Source organism: Mercenaria mercenaria, chromosome 2 (genome assembly GCF_021730395.1).
Source record: "Mercenaria mercenaria strain notata chromosome 2, MADL_Memer_1, whole genome shotgun sequence".
Lineage (NCBI taxonomy): Eukaryota > Metazoa > Mollusca > Bivalvia > Venerida > Veneridae > Mercenaria > Mercenaria mercenaria.
In genome coordinates, this window is record NC_069362.1 from 23,073,560 (window position 1) to 23,088,999 (window position 15,440).

The following is a 15,440-nucleotide window of genomic DNA, read 5'->3' on the forward strand; positions in this document are numbered from 1 at the left end:
TTAAGTTTTTTATGTAAACTGGTATCTCAGTAACCACTTGTAAGAATGTATTTAAACTTCACACTCTTCAATTGTGATGATCTGACAGTGAATTCGTTCTATAACTATATTTTGCATTTTAAGTATAAGCAATCTTTGGTTAAGTTTTTGTACAGAAGTTTGTAAATCAGTATCCACTTGTGGTAATGGATTGAAAATTATTCACTGTGATAATCTGACATAATATTGGTCATGTTCCATAACCTTTCTTTCCCTTTTACATTGATTCAGTTAACTTTTGACAAGTTGTCAACTAGTCGAGTGTTGCTGTCTTCTGACAGCTCTTGTGATAAAAAATGAGTTTTCCTGGTTAAGATACCGTGTAGTACTACTTTGTAAACTTGTTAATCATCGTAAGGTAAGTGTGAAAGTCAAAAACTGTAACCATCTGATGCAATTCTGTTGTTATACTCCGATAAAGTTAAAAACTCTGTACAGCTGTTATGAACAGACGATGTCAATAACCATAAGAATTATGGCCCGTTTTTTTTTTTGTACTTAGAAAATTGGTGAAGTTTTCACATTATATTTACCTATATATTTGAACCGCAACATAGTGCATTTGTGACCAGCTTAATCCAGATCAGCTTGCGTATGTATACACAATATCATGATACGTTAAGACAATAATAATATTCGTAGCAACATGAAATTATCGTAAATATTAATTTCAGTCATTAACAAAGACTTCAATTTGCACTGAGGAGTGATTTTCTTTTCTCAAACGCTTTCAACAAATATTTGGCAAGTCTGTATAATAGTTCTATGTTACAAGATGATAGTAATTCTATGAATTTAACCATATTTGGCCTAGTTTTATATCTTTGAGGTATGAACTGGATTCTAATGTCATTACACACCGGACATTCTAACGTAAAATGATACTCGTCTTCTATTGTTCTTAACTGACATAGTGCACATAACTGCTCGTTTCGCGGAATGCCTCTATGCCTACCATATTCAATTTCCAGACAATGTGATGACAGCCTTAGCTTAAGGATAACATGTCCATATTTGAGATTTTCCATAAGCATTAAATATTCTGCCATTTCAAAATTTTGTTTTATTTCGTTAAACAGCATTATACTCGGACTATTACGTTAACATACGCTCCATTCAGCAATAAGCATGTCCAGACATCTTTGTTTAAACACTTTCATAAATACATTGTTATTAACAGAGTGCGGATATAGCCATACTTCCCCAAATCCACTTCACCTTGTAAGCCCAATTTTGCTGTCCGCCTTTCTCAGCATTGACTCATATACAGTCCAGAGAATACAGTTCCGTTGTTCCTTGTTTACTAGTTTCAACCCTACATTTTCTGTTTAATAGTAGCGAGTATCTACTGCGGTTGCGCAGGCTGGTCTAGATCCATGCTGGTCGCAAATGCACTGTGTTGGTTTTCTCATGGAGCGGCTCATTTGTACAAACTGATTTAAAAAACATTTGCAGTAATTTTATGCGCATCGGTCGTTGCAAAGCACCAATAAATATTGAAGACAATACTAGTTCTCAGTACTATATCTTACTTTCCTGATAAATTCTTGATTTTGTTGTAATAGTGTCTTGAATATTTTGGTCATTTTTGTATGAAAAAAAATGCTGTTTTGCAACAGAGTGTATTATGCAAGTTCCAATCTGTGATAAGCATAAAGATAAGTTACAAGTCAGAACAAAGGAAAATGAATGAGCATTAAAATAAAACTATGAGAAATTAAAACTTTGGAGATTTTCAATGAATGAGTAATTACGCATTTAACAAACAAATGACCCTTTTCAAGCATTAAATTGACAGAATGGCCAGATACAACGTTCATTTTACAAACATGGAAGTTAGGAGTTGTCATTTACGGTGAGAATAAATTTGAAATATGGAATAGGTTTTTTTTTTCGGCGTTAGCTGAATAACATGGGTTTTGACCTAGATTTTGTAGTAATCGGGACACGGAACAGGTGCGCGCTGACAAGATTAACCATATATTAAGTCTTAATTTATGGGTGGGTGCTAGGGTATTTATATATATATACAGTCAAACCCGGCTGCAGAACCTCCCTTGGGGACTGAAAAATGCCGGTAATTGTGAAAACATATATTTTCTCAAGACAGGTGACGTGTGACCATAGTAAGCAGGTTATATTTTTTGGAGGCTGTCTACAGTACGGGTCTGACTGCATAAGGGAGTTCATCGGTTCTAAGACAAAGGTGAATGTACCAAGTAATATAGCAAAAACAAAACAAAATTATGTGGGATAAGGCCGTGACTTTATTGTAAATTTTCAAATGAAAATTATGGCATATTGTAAATATATAGCATAGTATATATGAAAATGATGAGAAAATATGAAAGACAAAGCTCCAGCTAAAATGCCTGGAAGCAGCATAGCAGCGCGAAGGTGCAGAAAACTATGAAAATAAGCGCAGAACATATCAGACTTAATAGGAAATTGTAGGTTCTAGTACTTCGCACTAATGAGAAACGAGGCAAAGATGCCCTCACCGATCTCTATGATATAAGATGATAACTATAGATTTCAACGAATGTAATGCATTTTAGATTTTAGTACTAATAAGATTTACAATATGCCATACCGAAATGCACATTACGTGTATTGAGGGCCACTCAACATTTTATGAAAATAAAATTCGCCAAAACGAGGTATGCATTGAATACACGTTTACTCAATAGGTACAGCAGGTCATTGACAAACAGTTAAAGTCTAGAGCTGGAAATTCCCTTTTGCTATGTACCTTAGTTTTTAAGATGTATCAAAATCTATGAAACTCGCTGCACACTTTACATATTGTATATCTTTAAATGTTACAATGTCATTCAGGTACATGTACATATTATCCAATAGTTCGATTACTATAAGCCAGGGTCATCATGAAACCTTTTGCTGAGGTTTCAGTCAAAGTGTATTATCTATTTATTTCGAACGAACATCAGACGAACGGACGGACGGGCGGACGAATAGGAAACCATTAGCCATAAGACTTTCAATTAGAAGAGTCGTACTGTCACTGACTTGTTACGTCATAAACAGAATATGCTTGAACAGTTTCCTGTGACGTCTTCTTTGCATTCATATTATTGAAATTATTATTCATATAATTATTGTTATTATAATTATTATTATTAAAGGTGGTCAATCACATTTAAACAACATTTAATGACATTTTTTACTGTTTGTATATTCTGGTAGAGAATTATTTAAGGAACAAAAAGACCGATTACATAGAGTTAGATTCCTATTTGAAATGTATATTTTATTATTTTTATACAATTTTGTAATTACTCCCCTTTAATATGAAAGTATATAAAAAGCTGAGTATTTCTTTTTATTTCGATACAATGTCTAGTTTTACATTTGCATTTGATAGACATATCAACTATTGAACACTCTGAACCAAAATGCAAGTTTTAAAGCTGTGTGTAGCTTCTGAATTCATTTATTTCCAATCTATCTTGGTAGCGCAACCAAGATAGGCAAAGGGAGGTAATAATAATTTTTCAAAGTTGCGTTTCTAATGAATTCCATCTAAATACATAATTTTTAATGCAAATATTTTACAAATATATTACAATATGTCTAATATTTATACATTTCCTTAGGCAAAGTATGTTTATCAAATTTATACTTATGATAAAATAACTCTATCTTGGTTGGGCAACCAGGATAGGAAAATGAAATTTTAAAAATACCTCCAGTGAAAATCTAATTTGTATTAAGTGTTAAGTGAACATAAATGAGTGTAAATGATCAGATGCTAAAGTTTCGAACAAATTCGTTACAAGGCCAAAATCTGATTATCCACCTTTAACATTATTCTCATAACTGATTCAATTCTGTTTTACAATATTTTCGATATTTCTTGATTATTTCGTTTTCCATATCAATGCATTTTTATAACTTATTCTTTTACATTCAGGCAGTTAAGTAATGCATGCAACGGACCTAGATAAATCGGATCTAATAAAATTAACCAGGTACAGCAGTTACCTTTCAACACAAGGTGCCCCAATAGCTGCCGACCCCGACCATGCCACGCCGCTCCTGTAGCTAAACTGTTTAAAGACATTAGGAGAATAGCCGGTTAACGACATTAGTTTTCTGCAGCCCCTTATACCAGAGATTGACCGTGTTAATGCTGGTGTTACAGTTGCTGACGTAATGGATTATCCGCATCAAAGAGTACAGGCTAGAACAGCGTCTAAAAATAATGTGTATGCATTTCATTAGCGTGTAACAAAATTGATAACCCAAATCCATATTTTAGTCATTAAGAAATACATTTAAAGCTGAATATTGTTCAAAATATAACAATAATCTGTATTAATTTATATAAGTCCTTGTATATGATAATCTTTTGCAGAACGGAACCATGCAAAGTATTAGCAAATTCGGTTCGATTAACTTGGTTCATGGGAAATCACTCGTGGCACTCCCAAGTATAGTGTGGCTTATTCCATTTAGCTCAGAATGTTTGTGTTTTTATTTTTATAGCACCGTTCTCCATAAGTTTCGTTGTTTTGCTGGATTTTATTCTTATGTAAAATAGTCCCAGAAACAGTAACCAGACTTAAGTATGAAAAGCACATCTTACCTTACTTCGAACATGTCCGCATTATATTGTTTAACAGTTCTGAAAGAGCTTTGTAATTTCATTACAATGAATTAATAATATATCTATAAATCCGTGAACTATTTGATTTAAACATGACGCTTTCGTGCTTTAAGAAATATTTCTACGACTTAGAATTGTGACAGTATGTTATTAATTTTCATAAGCATCACTTACCATTTACTGTTATACATTACAACAGTTGAGATCTAGGTTACCCTGCTGATGTATAAAATGAAAATATATCTTACATTTCTTTCGATATCTAACAAACAGCAGCTAACCAATATGTTACATTATGAAAACATCCAATATAGCCTACACGTATCTTTCTTGTCAGCTGTTAATGTTTCATGCCATGGTACGAACCCAACTGGAACGCTCTCTTGCCAGTATAGCTAATCAAGTTAATATAGCCAATTTCGTTCCTGGACATGTAAAAAGCGTAAGCTTACATTACCTTATTACATACCAATTTTCCTATGTGCAGTCTCTACGAACACTTCAACCATCTGACTGAAATACTGTCGAAAACGGCATGGAACCAATTAATTGTATGTCGCTCCTTTCTCATCGGATCTGTTAAGCTGTAACTAGACTATGCAGCATGCTTTTTATCAGTTGAAGCAAGATATTTAAAGTGTAATTTTGACAATTGGTAAGAAACAACCAAATGTATATTTCTATTTGATTTAATGACATAATAGTTTGTAATTTTTTTTTTTTTTTGAAATTATATTAGGCTGCAAAGCAAAATTCTTTGATAAATCCCAGCGATACTAAATCATGTTACAAACTATTTCCGCAACAATGTACGTTAGAAATGCATAAACCTCAATACACCTCGGGTGAAACCAGTACATGCATATTGTACATATGATTAAAGTCCATAAATAATAATGACCGAGAATAATATACAGGAACTAACGTACTGCATTTTTGCGCATGTACATGCAAACAAAAAAAAAAACGCTCGACCACACCCATGTTTTACCTGTGAGTGTTTGTCAGCTCACTATGTCTGATAATTTTATTTGTTTATTTATTTATTTTTTATATAACTAAAATTCACTTCAGACTGATTCAGTCAGTGATTGAATAAAACCAAATAACCAATATCTTGCTGATTGTACGATGAACACGTGTCTCCATTACTTTCCAGAGGACATATTCAAATGCCGTATAAACAGAAAGTTCAGCAATCAAAATTATAAGCGCAGACATCTAAAGAAAATATATAATGTATACTCATCTCAATTGCGAATTCTCAAAACAGTAGCGTTGCAGTTTTCCGTCGTTATCTTCTTTAAATTTTTGTAAACGATCTGTCCTCTACGGATTTCCGATAAAGAATGTACTTGTCACTGCACTAAATTTGCCCATGAAAATCCCGTGGGATTAAAACTTGTCAGACTAGTATTTGGTTGAACACCAGCGGGAAGTTAACAGTAGAACAGTAACAGCAGTATTACTGCTACTACTGCTGGAAGTTATAACAGTAGCAGCAGTATTACTGCTATTACTGTTGTAAAGTTATAGCTGTAACAACAGTATGACTGCTATTACTGTTGGCAGTTTTAGCAACAACAACAATATTACTGATGTTACTACTGGAAGTTATAGCAGTAACAACAGTGGTTGGAAGTTGTGCAAAGTACAACATGAAATAAATGTTATCAATTTATGCATTATTGGCCATCGAAAATTTTTCAAAGCTGTTCTTTTTATAATGTTTTTGTCTTTTTATGTCTCAGTAAACAGGCTTCAAGCCATCTTGCTGCTGTTATTCACAACTTTTATGCAGGCTTTAGGATGCATTTCATGATATCGATATATTGTTGGTATGTTTGTTCAAAATGTCCTACATATTACATTGCCGGCGGATGTTCAGGATACCAATGGCATCATATTTTTTAAAGTCTTTTAATGTCCGAAATAGGCTCAAATCTTTATTACTGCTGTAATTCACAGCGTCCAGTGGGATTTTGGGATGAAATAAAACATGTTGATATACTGCTGGTATGTATGTAAAAGTAACAGTACATTTAACATAGCCAACGGATATTCAGGATGCCGACGGCATACGTTCAAAAAAAGGGCCTCATCGCGAAATTAGAACATGTTTTCATACTCAGTGCTTTATTCTGTACCGAAACGGTGCCCTTAAGCCAATGTTTGGTCATCTTAGGTCTTGTTGGGGTCTTTATAAGATACGAAATGAAATCAGTTTCAGCACTTTATGCATAATATTTCGACAAAAAATAGTAAAATGTCCGGAAAATCTTAAAGTATTTTATAGGCATACGGAAATGGGCTCGAATCCTTGTTACTGCTGTTATTCTCAGCGTCCAAGAGGACTGAGGATGAATCAAACCAGGTGGATATATTGCTGGTACGTATGTCCAAATAAAAGTATATATTTCATTGCCGACGGATATTAATTATACCAACGGCATATGTCCAAGAATACAACATCACGAAATTGGAACATGCTTTGGTGCTCAGTTACTGTTGTTTTCTGCACCGAAACGATGCCCTTAAAACAATATTTGGTCATCTTAAGTCATCATTAGGGCCTTTATGAGATAAAAAATGATTTTCGTTTCAGCAATTTATGCATATGTGCCGACATCGAACAGTGTAATGTGTTGAAAATCGTAATTTCAAGCATTTATCAGGTGTACAAAAATGGGCTCGAATCCTTATTATTGCTGTAAATCACAGCGCCAAGGTGGACTAGAGGATAAATAAATACACGTGGATATATTACTGCTATGTATGTCCAAACGATAGTATATATTTCATTGCCCACGGTGTTTCAGGATGCTGACGTCATACGTCCAAAGAAGACCTCATCACGAAATCGAAACACGATTTGGTGCTCAGTTACTGCTGTATTCTGCGTCGAAACGATGCCCTTAAGCCAATATTTGAACAACTTAGGTCATCGTTGAGACTTTCATAATATATGAAATGAACTTATTTACAGCAATTTATGCAAAATGTGCTGACGAAGAACAGTGAAATGTATTAAAAATCTTGATTTTAGGGTAGAGAACACCAATTGTTTTCCCATAGACCTCCATTATAACATTATGGCGTGTACGGCCTTCCATATATCGAAACATGTATATCCAATCACATTTTTTTCAAGAACTATCTTAGTTCCACCAAAATATCGGACGAAAAACATATGAATAGTGATACTTTATTTAAGTAATATTCGTGTGAATGAGATGACCCCCTGTTTACATCGTTGTCATGGCGGGAGAAATTCATTTGATGAAACTTTTTTTGAATACACATAAAATGTAGCAAATTTTGTCAAAATGTATAATGAAATACTGTAAATGCAGTAAAAATATTCCGTTTTGAAAAAAATAATCACTTCTTGGGTTTGTTTACATGACTGACCAATCAGAACGCAAAGATGCTAGCTTATTCCCAGGTATACACTTACCTCATTCCCAGTAAGTTCCCTGTACTTTTTTGAATTGGTGGTCTCTGACCTTTAAGCAATTTTTAGGTGTCCGAAAATGGGCTCGAATCCTTGTTACTGCTGTAATTCAAAGCGTCCATGAGGACTTGAGGATAAATCAAACTATGTGGATATATTGCTGGTATATATGTCCAAATAAAAGTACATATTGCATTGCCGACCGATTTTCAGTACGCCGACGGCGTACTTCGAAAAAACGCCTTATCACCAAATTGAAACATATTTTGGTGGTGCTTAGATGCTGCTGTATTTTGTGCCGAAAAGATGCATATAGGACACGATTTGGTCTCCTAAGGTCATTGATAAAGTCTCTGTTATATACAAAATAAAATTAGTTTTAGCAGTTTATGCTTTATATTACTGTGAAGAACGTTAAAATATGTTGAAAATCGTAATTTAAAGCATTTTTCAGATGTCCAAAAATGGGCTCGGATCCTTGTTACTGCTGTAATTCACAGCGTCCTGAAGGACTTGAGGATAAATAAAACCATGTGATTATATTGCTTGTGCATTAGTTCAAATGATAGTATATACAACATTGTCGGCGGATTTAAGGAATGCCGACGGCATACGTCTAAAGAAGACCTCATCTGTAATCTGGAACATGTTTATGTGGTCAGTTACTGCTGTATTTTGCGCCTAAACGATCCCCCCGAACCATTGATTAGTCATCTAATGTCATTGTTGAGGCCTTTATGAGATATAAAATGAATTTAGTTTGAGCACTTTATGCAATATGTGCCGACGAAGAACAATGAAATTTGTTGAAAATCTTGATTTTAAGCAATTTTAGGTGTCCGAAAATGGGCTCGAATCCTTGTTTCTGCTGTAATTCACAGCGTCCATGAGGACTTGAGGATGAATCAAACTATGTGGATATATTGCTGGTATGTATGTCCCAATAAAAGTACATATTGCATTGCCGGCGGATTTTCAGGATGCCGACGGCATACATCGAAAAAAACGCATCATCACAAAATTGAAACATGTTTTGGTGCTTAGATTTGGTGTATCAGAACTGCGCCGAAACGATGCACATGAGTCACGATTTGGTCTTCTTAGGTCATTGTTGAAGTCCGTATTATATACTAAATAAAATTAATTTTAGCAGTTTATGCTTTGTATTCCGACGTAGAAGGGCTAAATGTGCTGAAAATCGTAATGTTAAGCATTTTTTTCAGATTTTCAAAAATAGGTTCGAATCCTCGTTATTGCTGTAATTCACAGCATCCTGAAGAAGGATAAATCATAATAATGTATATAATGATAGTTCATATCACATTATGAACTGATAACCTATAAATTTGACAACATCTAGCTAGAGCTAAAGTAATAATTAGGATGAATAATGAATTCTTCTGAAAATGTTATTTGTAAAGTTCGCTTATTCATCAAAAACAGATTTCGCTTTCTTTTTCTTGTTCTAAATACAACTGTACATTGCAACTGACCAAAAACAAAATAGTATGATAAACCGTTCATGACTATAAAAACACTATCGCTAATTTAATTGATTATTAATACCAATTAGCTACTGTGCGTAGTAATGTAGGCCTAATCTTTTATCAATTTTGTGTTTTTACATGATCAAAGGATTAAAATAATAAACTTATGCTTTTATTTAATACTTAAACTGTTTTTGTGCTCATAAATTGCTGAATTCGTTGTACTGCTAAAGTATGTTATAACGCTTTAGTAACAGTAATTAACTTATGGAAATCGCCAAAATTATTTTATAATTTGATATTTAATATATGTCCGAGCGAGAGCTGTTTACAAAAATATTTACAAAAAGTACTTAAAAGCAACTTCATGACAACAAATTATATCTTTCTTTGATCGTATACATTAATAACACAGTACATAACGTTATAAGTATATCGGTTACCAGACCTCTAGACTCCGGGTCCGGTTACTGGACCGCTAGCCACTGCCTTTATATAACGGCGGTCTAGTACGATATTTTTTATAAAGGCATTCTCGTTCAATGCAGCTTTTTGAGAAAGTGTGTTTGCGTATAAGATTATAATATTTGTATCAGTCAGTCATATTGAGTACAATACATAGATGAAATTCAAGCATTTAACCTGAAAATTAGTCATATTTCAATTGATATTTAATCGCGTAAAAAGGACAGAACGGCGGAAAACAGTAAAATCCGTTCCATGCCGTAATTTTCCGGTTCCATGTCGTTTTAACTCGTGTGTGGTTAAAACATCCGAATTTATCGATTAATTAAATTCTATTACTTTAAAATTGATGAAAAAAGGCGACAAATGTGTGTGACGTATTGTTGACATGTTTTTAAGGGATGAATAGACTAAAAAGTATTCATTTTACATGGCATTGATAAAATTGGAAGTACACAACAAGACACGTTTTAAATGTCTGTGCTTTATAGATTCTTGAAGAACATTTAAGAGCTAAATAAATATAAAGAAAAGTAGGATCTTGCTTCTTGTTTATAATTATTAATTCCTCCTTGAAGTTGTGAATTACAGCAATAACAAAGATTCGAGCTCATTTCGGACACCTGAAAAATGCATGAAATTACGATTTTCAACACGTTTCATCGTTCTTCGTCGGCACATATTGCATAAATTGTTTAAACTAAATTCATTTTATATCTCAGCAAGGCCTCAAAAATAAGATGATTAAATATTAGTTTGAGGGCATCGTTTTTTGGGATAGAATACAGAAGTAACTGAGCACCAGAACATATTCCAGCTTAGACATGAAGTCTTCGTTGGACGTATGCTGTCGGCATTCTTCAGATCCGTCGGCAAGGTGAAATGTATTATTATTTCAACATAAGTATAACCAATATATCCACATGGTTTTATTTTTCCCCAAGTCCTCCAGGACGCTGTGAATTACAGCAGTAACAAGGATTCGAGCCCATTTTTAAACATCTGAAAAATGCTTAAAATTACGATTTTCAACATATTTTACCGTTCTCCGCAGAAATATAAAGCATAAACTGCTAAAACTAATTTCATTTTGTATATAACAGAAACTTCATCAATGACCTTAGGAGACCAAATCGTGTCTCATGTGCATGTGTGTTTCGGCGTAGAATACAGCAGCATCTAAGCACCAAAATATGTTCTAATTTTGTGATGAGGTGTGTTTTCGACGTATGCGGTCGTCATCCTGAAAATCGGTCGGCAATACAATATGTACTTTTATTTGGACATTCATACCAGCAATATTTCCACATAGTTTGATTCATCGTCATATCCTTCTGGACGCTGTGGATTACAGCAGTAACAGGGATTCGGGCCCATTTTCGGACACATGAAAAATGCTTGAAATGACGATTTTCAACACATTTCATTGATCTTCGTCGGCACATATTGCATAAATTGCTAAAACTAAATTCATTTTATATCTCATAAAGGTCTCAACAATGACATTAGATGACTAAATAATGGTTTGAGGGGATCGTTTCGACACCAAATACAGCAGAAACTGACCACCAAAACGTGTTCCAAATTACTGATGATGACTTTTTAGAAGTGTGCCGTCGGCATTCTTCAAATCCACCGGCAATGTTGTATATACTATCTTTTGAACATATGCACAAGCAATATATCCACATGGTTTTATTTATCCTCAAGTCCTTCAGAACGCTGTGAATTACAGCAGTAACAAGGATCCGAGCCCATTTTTGAACATCTGAAAAATGCTCAAAATTACGATTTTCAACGGATTTGACCGTTCTTCATAGGAATATAAAGCATAAACTGCTAAAAGCTAATTTTATTTTGTATATAACAGAGACTTCATTAATGCCATTAGGAGACCAAATCGTGTCTCATGTGCATCGTTTCGGCGCAGAATACAGCAGCATCTAGGAAAAAAATATGTTTCAATTTGGTGAGGAGACGTATTTTCCACGTATGCCGTCGGCATCCTGAAAATCGGTCGGCAATCCAATATGTACTTTTATTTGGACGTACATACCAGCAATATATCCGCATAGTTTGATTCATCCTCATGTCCTCCTGGACGCTGTGGACTACAGCAGTAACAAGGATTCGAGCCCATTTTCGGACACTTGAAAAATGCTTGACATTACGATTTTCAATACATTTCATTGTTCTTTGTCGGCACATATTGCATAAACTGCTAAAACTACAATCATATTATATCTCATAAAGGCCTCAACAATGACATTAGATGACTAAATAATTGTTTGAGGGGACTGTTTCGGCGCCAAATACAGCAGTAACTGACCACCAAAACATGTTCCAGATTACAGATGAGATCTTCTTTAGACGTATGCCGTCGGCATTCTTCAAACTTAAACTAATTTTATTTTGTATATAACATAGACTTCATCAATGACCTTAGGAGACCATGTCGTGTCTCATGTGTATTGTTTCGGCGCAGAATACAGCAGCATCTAAGCACCAAAATATGTTTCAATTTTGTGATGGGGCGTTTTTTCGACGTATGCCGTCGGCATCCTGAAAATCGGCCCGCAATGCAATATGTACTTTTATTTGGACATACATACCAGCAATAAATCCACATAGTTTAATTTATCCTTAAGTCCTCATGGACGCTTTGAATTACAGCAGTAACAAGGATTCGAGCCCATTTTCGGACACCTAAAATTGCTTAAATTCAAGATTTTTGACACATTTCACTGTTATTCGTCGGCACATTTTTCATATATTGCTGTAACTAAATTCACTTCATATATTTTGAAAGTCTCAACTAGACTTAAGTTGCCCAAATATAGGCTTCAGGGCATCGTTTCGGCGCAGAATACTGCAGTAACTGAGCACCAAAACGTGTTTCGATTTCGTGATGAGGTCTTCTTTGGACGTATGACGTCAGCATCCTGAAACACCGTGGGCAATGAAATATATACTATCGTTTGAACATGCATAGCAGTAATATATCCACATGTACTTATATATCCTCTAGTCCACCTTGGTGCTGTGATTTACAGCAGTAATAAGGATTCGAGCCCATTTTTGGACACCTGAAAAATGCTTGAAATTACGATTTTCAACACGTTAAACTGTTCGACGTCGGCACATTATGCATAAATTGCTGAAACGAAAACCATCTAATATCTCATAAAGGCCCTAATGATGACTTAAGATGACCAAATGTTGTCTTAAGGGCATTGTTTCGAAGCAGAAAACAGCAGTAACTGACCACTAAAGCATGTTCCAATTTCGTGATGTTGTATTCTTTGGACCTATGCCGTCGGTATAATTTATATCCGTCGGCAATGAAATATATACTTTTATTTGGACATACATACCAGCAATATATCCACCTTGATTGGTTCATCCTCAGTCCTCTTGGACGCTGAGAATAACAGCAGTAACAAGGAATCGAACACATTTCCGAACACCTATAAAATGCTTTAAATCAAGATTTTCCGGACATTGCACCATTCTTTGTCGAAACAATATGCATAAAGTGCTGAAACTGATTTCATTTCGTATCTTATAAAGACCCCAACAATGACCTAAGATGACCAAACATTGGCTTAAGGGCATCGTTTTGGTGCAGAATAAAGCATTAATTGAGTATGAAAAGATTTTCTAATTTCGCGATGAGGCCTTCTTTGGACATATGCCGTCGGCATCCGGAATATCCGTCGGCTATGTTAAATGTACTGTTACTTTTACATACATACCAGCAGTATATCAACATGTTTGATTTGATCCCAAAATCCCACTGGACGCTGTGAATTACAGCAGTAATAAAGATTTGAGCCTATTTCGAACATTAAAAAAATATGACGCCATTGGTATCCTGAACATCCGCCGGCAATGTAATATGTAGTACTTTTTGAACAAATATACCAACAATATATCGATATCGTGAAATGCATCCTAAAGCCTGCATAAATGTTGTGAATAACAGCAGAAGATGGCTTGAAGCCTGTTTCCTGAGACATAAAAAGACAAAAATATTATAAAAAGAACAGCTTTGAAATATTTTCGATGGCCAATAATGCATAAATTGACAAAATTGATATCAAATTGTACTTTGCACAACTTCCAACCACTGTTGTTACTGCTATAACTTTCAATAGTAGCATCAGTAATATTGTTGTTGTTGCTAAAACTGCCAACAGTAACAGCAGTAATACTGTTGTTACTACTATAACTTTACAACAGTAATAGCAGTAATACTGCTGCTACTGTTATAACTTCCAGCAGCAGTAGTAGTAGTAATACTGCTGTTACTGCTATATAACGTTCCGGCAGTAACAGCAGTATTACTGCTATTACTGCTAAAACGTTGTAGCAGTAATAGCAGTAATACTGCTGCTACTGTTATAACTTCCAGCAGTAGTAGTAGTAATACTGCTGTTACTGCTATATAACGTTCCGGAAGTAACAGCAGTATTACTGCTATTACTGCTAAAACGTTGTAGCAGTAATAGCAGTAATACTGCTGCTACTGTTATAACTTCCAGCAGTAGTAGTAGTAATACTGCTGTTACTGCTATATAACGTTCCGGAAGTAACAGCAGTATTACTGCTATTACTGCTATAACGTTGTAGCAGTAATACTGCTGTTACTGCTGTTACTGTTCTACTGCTACTTTCCCGCTGGTTATTTGAACTGATACGACTATAAATACAAATACAGGTGCGGATTTGCAGTGAGGCGTTATGTTAGACAAGACGATACGCACCAAAATTAAAACAATTTATTTCATAAGAGAACATAAATTTACTTAAATGACATTGATTATCAGAAGGCACATATTAAATGGAACATATTTAGTAGTTTTGTTACCCTTATCTAAAATGATATATTCTAATTTAAAGTTTTTAGTAATTTACCACCGCTTGAGATATCGAAAGTAAACTTCTTCCCCCGTTGCGTACCTCGCTTATGGATGAATGAGTTGTGGCTGGTTGTAACTGTAGAGTCACTGTACCCGGTGTCGGGCTGTACACATGCATGGCAAATTCTTGTTCTTCGTGAAAATAAAGCAGAAAATTTAACTATTCTTTGTTATTTTTTCACGAAACGGAGTTATTCCCTACACAATTTGACACCAGGGGTATTTCTGCACTGGAGCCTCGCTCTGGCAAGTGCAGACAATAACAACACCAATGGAGGCCAGTAGGTCAGATGAAAATTTTTAAATTTCATGAAAATAATGACTATGCAAACAACAACAATGTGCAAATTAAACTTAAAATCACTATTCCATCATATATTATGTAAGTATTTACCTATTACTTTACCCAAATAAAAAAGATTTCAACATTTATTGAAGGTATC

General features: G+C 34.6%; 1 protein-coding gene across 1 annotated transcript in view; it reads right to left on the minus strand.

Annotated features, from left to right (window-relative positions):
* The window catches only part of LOC123563504 (ubiquitin conjugation factor E4 A-like), a 316,583-nt gene that overhangs the window by 71,160 nt on the left and 229,983 nt on the right, over positions 1–15,440 (minus strand). The gene's annotated exons all lie outside the window — the stretch shown is intronic.